Source organism: Ranitomeya variabilis, chromosome 1 (genome assembly GCF_051348905.1).
Source record: "Ranitomeya variabilis isolate aRanVar5 chromosome 1, aRanVar5.hap1, whole genome shotgun sequence".
Taxonomy (NCBI): domain Eukaryota; kingdom Metazoa; phylum Chordata; class Amphibia; order Anura; family Dendrobatidae; genus Ranitomeya; species Ranitomeya variabilis.
The window spans coordinates 203,947,979-203,959,162 of NC_135232.1; the positions used below are offsets into that span (position 1 = coordinate 203,947,979).

Genomic DNA, 11,184 nt, shown 5'->3' on the forward strand with positions numbered 1-11,184 from the left:
AATAAGAAAAGCTATGTTTATTCCTTTATGCACTGATTTAATGAAATTAACGTTAAGTACATTCGTTTTATATTATTAAAGAAATTAAAGTATTACCACTAGGGATGAGCAGACCGATGAATGTTTGGGCTCATCAGGTTTGACCGAACTATACTTCAAAGTTTGGTTCGGCATCCAACCGTGACCCCAATCCAAATAGAAGTCAGTGGGGACCCAAACTTCGGTGCTTTAAAACGGCTGAAAAATGGTAATTGAAAAGGCTAGGGGACTTGAAAAGGAAGCTAAAGGGGAATAAGAGTAGGACAATTGCCCTGCAAATAAATGTGGATAGATAAATTACTTAAAATAACATAAAATAAAAAAAGGAAAAATTATATTCTTGAACTAGGAGGTGGAGGTCCAAGTGGAGGTGGAGGTTGAGGAAGAGGTGGTGGTGTAGGTGGAAGAGTCAAAGAAGGTGGAGGTAGCCAACACTGTATCTGTGTTTGTTTGGTTTTTTAACATTTTTTTTGGGGGTACTCTGAAAACAGGCAGTGTAATTATCTGCTGGACATGCTCTCTCTGTATACAAGCCATATAATATTCAGCACTTTTTTTGTGAAAACAATGAGGAGAGCATAAAATAGGTGACTGTGTTGCTGCTGGTGGTGTAGCTGCTTCAGGGAGAGAGAGGACATGGTTGATCTGTGATTGCTACGCGCCTAAATGAAACAGCTTCCTTTGGTGCATGCAGGTGACAGGACATTCTGTGTAATTTCGTAGGCATGAGTACGGCTGGATGAATAGTAAGGCCAGAACAAGTAGAGGTGGTTTTATATTGGTTGCCTTCATTTCCTTAGCTTTTGTCTTCCACCCAGTCCCCTGCAGAAAGTTCAGATTTTGCATCTACGGCTAGTGTTGAGCGATACCTTCCGATATTTGAAAGTATCGGTATCGGATTGTATCGGCCGATATCCGAAAAATATCGGATATCGCCGATACCGATACCCGATACCAATACAAGTCAATGGGACACAAATATCGGAAGTGATCCTGGATGTTTCCCAGGGTCTGAAGGAGAGGAAACTCTCCTTCAGGCCCTGGGATCCATATTCATGTGTAAAATAAAGAATAAAAATAAAAAATAGGGATATACTCACCCTCTGACGCGCCCTGGTAGTAACCGCTGCAACCGGCAGCCTACGTTCCTAAGAATGAGCGAGTGAAGGACCTTCGATGACGTGGCGGCTTGTGATTGGTCGCGTGACCGCTCATGTGACCACTCACGCGGCCAATCACAAGATTCCCGATATCGCAAACATATCGGAACTCGGTATCGGAATTCCGATACCGCAAATATCGGCCGATACCCGATACTTGCGGTATCAGAATGCTCAACACTACCTACGGCCCATGAGCTGCATTATATTCTATGGGGGTTACGTTATACTCTGTGGGGTGGTTGCATTATACCATTATACTCTGTGGCATTTTTGCATTATGCTCTATGGGGTGGCTGCATTGTACTATATGTGGTAGAGGAAAAAAGTACCGCACACTCGAAGTTGATATGATGCAAAAAGGTATAAGCCAAATTTATTAACACAAACAGGATATCAACAGTTGCCACTGTGTTAGTTCGTAGAGTGAAAACCCGACGTTTCGACCCTCCCGGGTCTTATTCATGGGGTTACTAGGAAGCAAATAGACGGTATAAGCAGCTGTTTGTGACATGATATAAAATGAAAAACAACAAACGAAAAAGGACAAAGATAAAATACCAAAGCATAACAAAAACATATTATGTACAATATATACAGAGCAACCAGAGATAATGACAAGGGTACTCTGAGGAGCAGCGAAAAATCGGTCTATGGTACAGAGGCAATATCTGCAATAACCTGCTTACGGGAAGGATAGTAACGTTTACCTGCACTCTTTTGTTACACATATATAGGGGTGGCAGTGTTGGCAACCAAGACACAGGTCCTCTAAGGTATAGCCTGTCATTATAACAAAGAATAAACATTTATACAGTGCATGGGCAATAAGACAGCATAGTTCCAATGTGAACAAGGGAAGGAGGGGTTTATGTATATAGGACACGTTTGGTCATGAAGATTAGGAGTCAGTCCCAATGAAATATATTATAATAGGGTAACTGAGGGGCAGTATATGTGGGAACTAATAAGGAGAGATGTTGTGGATACCTTGTAGATTCAATAGTAGTTCCAATAGAATTGGTTAAGGGGTCCTGTTTTGGGTAAACTGCAGCCAAGTAAGGAGTCCTGCAGGAAATATGAATCAGATAAAGAAATATATGCCCCCTATGGAGGCTGGACGTTCAGGTGCATGTATTGAGGGTACCTTAGTGAGGGTCCACTAGCAGCTCCTCTGGCAAGTATAGAAAGGTCCTGTATAGGGTGACTGGCAGTTTCAAGGATTGTCCTATGAACAAGGTATGGTGAATTAGACCAACCAATACTAAGGGAAGGTATGAAGGGAGGGTGCCGAGTAAGGGAGTGGTGGGTCCGTGTACCTGCTCTCTTGCACGTCCGGGGATTAGCGGCGCATCCCGCGCCCAGCTGTATGGTCCTGGGTGGTAGGTAGGGGTATGTCCGCATGTTTTGTATAAATACCGCCGTACCGGAAGTACGCGGTCCCGGACCGGAAGTGACATAGTCACTTGGTCTGTGCGTGCGCACTAGGTGCTAATGGTAAGTAAGGGCAAGAAGATGCCAGTAGAGGGGAGTTATGTCAATGTGTGCGGCCGCAAGGAGATTGTATAGGAGCTGAATAGGACCCACTTCTCAGTGTAGAACGGGGGCGGAGCCACAAGACAATGGAGGGTTGAATGGCACGTATCTGTTTATGGGCACTGTTGTGTAGAGGAATAATATATAGAAAATATAAAAGAAATGGTTCTGAAAAAAAGGACAAAAATAGTTGTAAAGAATAGGGATTTTTTATAAATAAGGAAAAAATAATAGAGAAAATTAATAATAATAAAAAATGAAAATGAAATAATGAAAAATAAAATAATAATAAAAAATAAAAAATGAAAAATGAAAAATAATGAAAAAATCAAAAAATGAAAATAAACTGGGGCAAAAATAAAGGGTACTGACTATATGGAACTCACCTACTGAGCAGAGGGTTCAACGTGTCTGGAAGGCAAAAAGGTAAAAGTTAGTGTATTATTGCAGCAGCCAGTCTATTTCCCTATTGAGACCCCTGGGGGATAGGGTCTCAAGTTTATGAATCCAGAACGTCTCCCTTAGTTTCAATTGCTTAATGTGGTCGCCACCTCTCCTGGGTCTAGGAACTTGTTCGATTATCTGGTACTTGAGTTGTGCCACCGTGTGTTTGTGCTTTGCAAAATGATCAGGAAGGGGTAGCCAGGTTTTATTGCAGCGGATGGTGGATTTGTGGCTCGCAATTCGGTCTTTTATGTGCTGTGTAGTTTCGCCTACATATAACAGGCCACAAGGGCACTTGATGACGTAGATGACAAAATTGGAATTGCATGTGTAGAAGCCACGGATGGGAGCACATAAGGGGTGGCGTAGAAAAGCTAGCTATACTGGGGTAGGCTCTTGCCAAAAGGGACCAATGTTTTTTGATAACCATCTCCACTTTGGGCATAAAGGGGTGGAAGGTATGTACAAACGGGACCCGATTCACATTGGTCTGTCCCTGAGGTGGCGAGACTGGCTGGAGAGCACATGCCCTCTCCTGGTTGAGTAGGCGTTGAGGGTAATGCCTATCCCTGAATTTGTTAGACATTCCATCTAGGCGCGTATGGAGTAGGTCAGGGTCCGATACGATCCTTGCTACCCTTGTGAATTGGGATCGAGGGAGGCTGTTACGTGTGGTCCTTGGGTGGCAACTGGAATAGTGGAGAAGACTATTGCAGTCAGTTGGTTTGGAGTAAAGGTCTGTTGAAAGCCGACCCTGTGCGTCTTTGTGTATAAGGGTGTCTAGAAAGGGAATCTGGTTGGGATCATATTGAATAGTGAATTGCAATTCCGGATAGATGGAATTCAAGGTTTGGTGAAATGCCTGAAGTATGTCAGGTGGTCCAGTCCAGATAAGGAAAATGTCATCTATGTAACGAAGATAACAGCCTACATATTGGTCGTATCGGTCATCTGTATATATGAAATCCTCCTCAAAGGCATTCATATAAGCATTGGCGTAAGCAGGCGCAACGTTAGAGCCCATTGCAGTGCCACGGCACTGTACATAGTAAGTGTCTTCATACAAAAAGTAATTCTCGTATAGGACCAGTCTCAATAAGTCTAGGCAGAGGTGTACAAAGGCAGGGGATTTGCCCGAGCCCTCTAGTAGTCGTTTGGTCGCTGTAATGCCTTTTACATGGGTAATGGATGTATATAGACTATTGACGTCCATGGTGACTAAGAGGCTGTCTGGAGGAACATCCACCTGTCGTCGTATTACGTTTAGAAAGTGTCCCGTATCTAATATAAAGGATTTGGTAGTTCTGATTAGTGGCATCAGAATTTTTTCTAGGTAAATAGATAAGGGTGAAAGGATAGACTCGGTGGATGCCACTATGGGGCGACCGGGGGGATTGTTCAGTGATTTGTGAATTTTTGGAAGGATATAGAAGACTGGAGTGATGGGGTGTGGTTTAGTAAGGAATTTAGCTGTCTGTTGATCAATTGTGCCATTGTTGATGTGAATATTAATAGTGGACTGGATTTTTTTGCGGATCTCAAAGATGGGGTCTCTAGGAATAATACTATATATACTAGTGTCTGACAGTTGACGTAGTATTTCAGAGGAATATAATGAGCGATCCATTATAACTAAAGCCCCACCCTTATCCGCTGGTTTGACAACAATAGTCTTGTTGTCTTGTAATGACAAAAGTGCCTGTCTCTCTGAAGATGTCAGATTGGAGCGTGTGGGGAAGAGACCTAGACGGTGTTGGTGGGATAGATCTTTTACATCCTTATCCACAAAAGAAATAAACGTTTCTACAGGATGGAACGTCTGGGGTGGGTTAAAAGAACTAGGGTTCCTTAATCCCAATGTTGAAAGGGGGATCTCCGCAACAGAGACGTCCCCGTTAGGAGACACTCTGTTCTCGGAGCCTCCCGCCAGAGTCCCAAAGTGAGTTTTAAGTCTCACCAGACGATAGAATCTTTGCAAGTCCCTTTCCAGCTGGAAGCTGTCCCAGATGGGGGTAGGGCAGAACGATAGTCCTTTCTGTAACAGGTCGAGTTCAGCAGGGGAGAGCGTATAACCTGAAATGTTGATAACTAGGTTAGTTGTCCTACCTGTGACCGGGTTGTCATTTTTTCTCGATCTTCTTGTCGGTCTGTACGCTGATGTCCTCCCCTGCGGCCTTTGGATAAAAAACGAGGTCTGTGGGAACCCGTGGATGAGTCGCTTTCCGTACTGAAAGAACCTGTCTTGCGTTGATATGGACGGCGCCACGGGTTGTTGCCTGCAGAGTCGCTCCATTTATATACTCTATTGTGTGAATAATCGTCGTTGTCCCGTTGAAACTTTTGCCGTTTCTTCTCCTCCAGGAATTTTTGGTGGTCAGCTAGCACTTTGTCCGTCTTGTCCTTTAAATTGGTCCAGTCCGTAGATGTTAATGTAGAGGATAGTTGTGTTTCAATCGCTCTGATGTTGTCCTTTGTTTCTGTGATGGCCTTCTGTAGGAATTCAATAGTCAAGATAATTATGTCCAATGAGCACTTATTTAGTATTCTTTTATATTTATCACAATAGTCTGGATCTTCAGAAAAAAGGGTTGGGCGCAGGTTGCACCTGAGGCCTCTCGGGATTTTGCCCTGTTTATGATATTCTGCCAAAGTAATGCAGTGTAGGTCATATGAGACCAATTTTCGGCGCTCCTTCTCGTAATCCCTCGTCTTTAGCTCATGAGGAGGGGTTTTCAAGAATTCACTGGAATTAGAAACTTGCGATAGGATATTGGAACTGGTCGCGGCGTCGTATGCGAAGATGTCTGACGTCATCTGGTAGACTGGTGCTACACCAAGCAAAAAATCACTATAAAAGGGGGTAATGGTGTGCACTCTGGTCAAAAGGATGTGGAGGTGCTGGTAAATCAGACCGTGTGGTCAAGTCAATAGTAGAGGAAAAAAGTACCGCACACTCGAAGTTGATATGATGCAAAAAGGTATAAGCCAAATTTATTAACACAAACAGGATATCAACAGTTGCCACTGTGTTAGTTCGTAGAGTGAAAACCCGACGTTTCGACCCTCCCGGGTCTTATTCATGGGGTTACTAGGAAGCAAATAGACGGTATAAGCAGCTGTTTGTGACATGATATAAAATGAAAAACAACAAACGAAAAAGGACAAAGATAAAATACCAAAGCATAACAAAAACATATTATGTACAATATATACAGAGCAACCAGAGATAATGACAAGGGTACTCTGAGGAGCAGCGAAAAATCGGTCTATGGTACAGAGGCAATATCTGCAATAACCTGCTTACGGGAAGGATAGTAACGTTTACCTGCACTCTTTTGTTACACATATATAGGGGTGGCAGTGTTGGCAGCCAAGACACAGGTCCTTTAAGGTATAGCCTGTCATTATAACAAAGAATAAACATTTATACAGTGCATGGGCAATAAGACAGCATAGTTCCAATGTGAACAAGGGAAGGAGGGGTTTATGTATATAGGACACGTTTGGTCATGAAGATTAGGAGTCAGTCCCAATGAAATATATTATAATAGGGTAACTGAGGGGCAGTATATGTGGGAACTAATAAGGAGAGATGTTGTGGATACCTTGTAGATTCAATAGTAGTTCCAATAGAATTGGTTAAGGGGTCCTGTTTTGGGTAAACTGCAGCCAAGTAAGGAGTCCTGCAGGAAATATGAATCAGATAAAGAAATATATGCCCCCTATGGAGGCTGGACGTTCAGGTGCATGTATTGAGGGTACCTTAGTGAGGGTCCACTAGCAGCTCCTCTGGCAAGTATAGAAAGGTCCTGTATAGGGTGACTGGCAGTTTCAAGGATTGTCCTATGAACAAGGTATGGTGAATTAGACCAACCAATACTAAGGGAAGGTATGAAGGGACTGCTGAACTCGACCTGTTACAGAAAGGACTATCGTTCTGCCCTACCCCCATCTAGGACAGCTTCCAGCTGGAAAGGGACTTGCAAAGATTCTATCGTCTCGTGAGACTTAAAACTCACTTTGGGACTCTGACGGGAGGCTCCGAGAACAGAGTGTCTCCTAACGGGGACGTCTCTGTTGCGGAGATCCCCCTTTCAACATTGGGATTAAGGAACCCTAGTTCTTTTAACCCACCCCAGACGTTCCATCCTGTAGAAACGTTTATTTCTTTTGTGGATAAGGATGTAAAAGATCTATCCCACCAACACCGTCTAGGTCTCTTCCCCACACGCTCCAATCTGACATCTTCAGAGAGACAGGCACTTTTGTCATTACAAGACAACAAGACTATTGTTGTCAAACCAGCGGATAAGGGTGGGGCTTTAGTTATAATGGATCGCTCATTATATTCCTCTGAAATACTACGTCAACTGTCAGACACTAGTACATATAGTATTATTCCTAGAGACCCCATCTTTGAGATCCGCAAAAAAATCCAGTCCACTATTAATATTCACATCAACAATGGCACAATTGATCAACAGACAGCTAAATTCCTTACTAAACCACACCCCATCACTCCAGTCTTCTATATCCTTCCAAAAATTCACAAATCACTGAACAATCCCCCCGGTCGCCCCATAGTGGCATCCACCGAGTCTATCCTTTCACCCTTATCTATTTACCTAGAAAAAATTCTGACGCCACTAATCAGAACTACCAAATCCTTTATATTAGATACGGGACACTTTCTAAACGTAATACGACGACAGGTGGATGTTCCTCCAGACAGCCTCTTAGTCACCATGGACGTCAATAGTCTATATACATCCATTACCCATGTAAAAGGCATTACAGCGACCAAACGACTACTAGAGGGCTCGGGCAAATCCCCTGCCTTTGTACACCTCTGCCTAGACTTATTGAGACTGGTCCTATACGAGAATTACTTTTTATATGAAGACACTTACTATGTACAGTGCCGTGGCACTGCAATGGGCTCTAACGTTGCGCCTGCTTACGCCAATGCTTATATGAATGCCTTTGAGGAGGATTTCATATATACAGATGACCGATACGACCAATATGTAGGCTGTTATCTTCGTTACATAGATGACATTTTCCTTATCTGGACTGGACCACCTGACATACTTCAGGCATTTCACCAAACCTTGAATTCCATCTATCCGGAATTGCAATTCACTATTCAATATGATCCCAACCAGATTCCCTTTCTAGACACCCTTATACACAAAGACGCACAGGGTCGGCTTTCAACAGACCTTTACTCCAAACCAACTGACTGCAATAGTCTTCTCCACTATTCCAGTTGCCACCCAAGGACCACACGTAACAGCCTCCCTCGATCCCAATTCACAAGGGTAGCAAGGATCGTATCGGACCCTGACCTACTCCATACGCGCCTAGATGGAATGTCTAACAAATTCAGGGATAGGCATTACCCTCAACGCCTACTCAACCAGGAGAGGGCATGTGCTCTCCAGCCAGTCTCGCCACCTCAGGGACAGACCAATGTGAATCGGGTCCCGTTTGTACATACCTTCCACCCCTTTATGCCCAAAGTGGAGATGGTTATCAAAAAACATTGGTCCCTTTTGGCAAGAGCCTACCCCAGTATAGCTAGCTTTTCTACGCCACCCCTTATGTGCTCCCATCCGTGGCTTCTACACATGCAATTCCAATTTTGTCATCTACGTCATCAAGTGCCCTTGTGGCCTGTTATATGTAGGCGAAACTACACAGCACATAAAAGACCGAATTGCGAGCCACAAATCCACCATCCGCTGCAATAAAACCTGGCTACCCCTTCCTGATCATTTTGCAAAGCACAAACACACGGTGGCACAACTCAAGTACCAGATAATCGAACAAGTTCCTAGACCCAGGAGAGGTGGCGACCACATTAAGCAATTGAAACTAAGGGAGACGTTCTGGATTCATAAACTTGAGACCCTATCCCCCAGGGGTCTCAATAGGGAAATAGACTGGCTGCTGCAATAATACACTAACTTTTACCTTTTTGCCTTCCAGACACGTTGAACCCTCTGCTCAGTAGGTGAGTTCCATATAGTCAGTACCCTTTATTTTTGCCCCAGTTTATTTTCATTTTTTGATTTTTTCATTATTTTTCATTTTTCATTTTTTATTTTTTATTATTATTTTATTTTTCATTATTTCATTTTCATTTTTTATTATTATTAATTTTCTCTATTATTTTTTCCTTATTTATAAAAAATCCCTATTCTTTACAACTATTTTTGTCCTTTTTTTCAGAACCATTTCTTTTATATTTTCTATATATTATTCCTCTACATAACAGTGCCCATAAACAGATACGTGCCATTCAACCCTCCATTGTCTTGTGGCTCCGCCCCCGTTCTACACTGAGAAGTGGGTCCTATTCAGCTCCTATACAATCTCCTTGCGTGCCATTCATCCCTCCATTGTCTTGTGCCTCCGCCCCCATTCTACACTGAGAAGTGGGTCCTATTCAGCTCCTATACAATCTCCTTGCGGCCACACACATTGACATAACTCCCCTCTACTGGCATCTTCTTGCCCTTACTTACCATTAGCACCTAGTGCGCACGCACAGACCAAGTGACTATGTCACTTCCGGTCCGGGACCGCGTACTTCCGGTACGGCGGTATTTATACAAAACATGCGGACATACCCCTACCTACCACCCAGGACCATACAGCTGGGCGCGGGATGCGCCGCTAATCCCCGGACGTGCAAGAGAGCAGGTACACGGACCCACCACTCCCTTACTCGGCACCCTCCCTTCATACCTTCCCTTAGTATTGGTTGGTCTAATTCACCATACCTTGTTCATAGGACAATCCTTGAAACTGCCAGTCACCCTATACAGGACCTTTCTATACTTGCCAGAGGAGCTGCTAGTGGACCCTCACTAAGGTACCCTCAATACATGCACCTGAACGTCCAGCCTCCATAGGGGGCATATATTTCTTTATCTGATTCATATTTCCTGCAGGACTCCTTACTTGGCTGCAGTTTACCCAAAACAGGACCCCTTAACCAATTCTATTGGAACTACTATTGAATCTACAAGGTATCCACAACATCTCTCCTTATTAGTTCCCACATATACTGCCCCTCAGTTACCCTATTATAATATATTTCATTGGGACTGACTCCTAATCTTCATGACCAAACGTGTCCTATATACATAAACCCCTCCTTCCCTTGTTCACATTGGAACTATGCTGTCTTATTGCCCATGCACTGTATAAATGTTTATTCTTTGTTATAATGACAGGCTATACCTTAGAGGACCTGTGTCTTGGCTGCCAACACTGCCACCCCTATATATGTGTAACAAAAGAGTGCAGGTAAACGTTACTATCCTTCCCGTAAGCAGGTTATTGCAGATATTGCCTCTGTACCATAGACCGATTTTTCGCTGCTCCTCAGAGTACCCTTGTCATTATCTCTGGTTGCTCTGTATATATTGTACATAATATGTTTTTGTTATGCTTTGGTATTTTATCTTTGTCCTTTTTCGTTTGTTGTTTTTCATTTTATATCATGTCACAAACAGCTGCTTATACCGTCTATTTGCTTCCTAGTAACCCCATGAATAAGACCCGGGAGGGTCGAAACGTCGGGTTTTCACTCTACGAACTAACACAGTGGCAACTGTTGATATCCTGTTTGTGTTAATAAATTTGGCTTATACCTTTTTGCATCATATCAACTTCGAGTGTGCGGTACTTTTTTCCTCTACTATTGACTTGACCACACGGTCTGATTTACCAGCACCTCCACATCCTTTTGACCAGAGTGCACACCATTACCCCCTTTTATTTTGTACTATATGTGGGCTGCATTATACTGTATCGAGGACTATGGGGAATACATTATACTATATGAAGAACTATGGGGTGCTGTCAGGACTCTGGACATTTTTTACCTTTTGTGCATTACTGCCCTTTTCCAAGATGGCGTCTTTGGTCTCATGTGCACTGTGTCTCCTGCTATAAAACTCGACCCCAGCCTTCAGTCTGTGCTAGAGTATTC

General features: G+C 43.3%; 1 long non-coding RNA gene across 1 annotated transcript; it reads left to right on the plus strand.

Annotated features, from left to right (window-relative positions):
* Positions 1-9,682: 9,682 nt before the first annotated feature.
* LOC143793862 (uncharacterized) lies at positions 9,683-10,597 on the plus strand. The gene is made up of 4 exons (XR_013220303.1): positions 9,683-9,887; positions 9,979-10,059; positions 10,139-10,216; positions 10,424-10,597. It is a non-coding gene; the product is annotated as an uncharacterized LOC143793862 (long non-coding RNA).
* Positions 10,598-11,184: the final 587 nt, after the last annotated feature.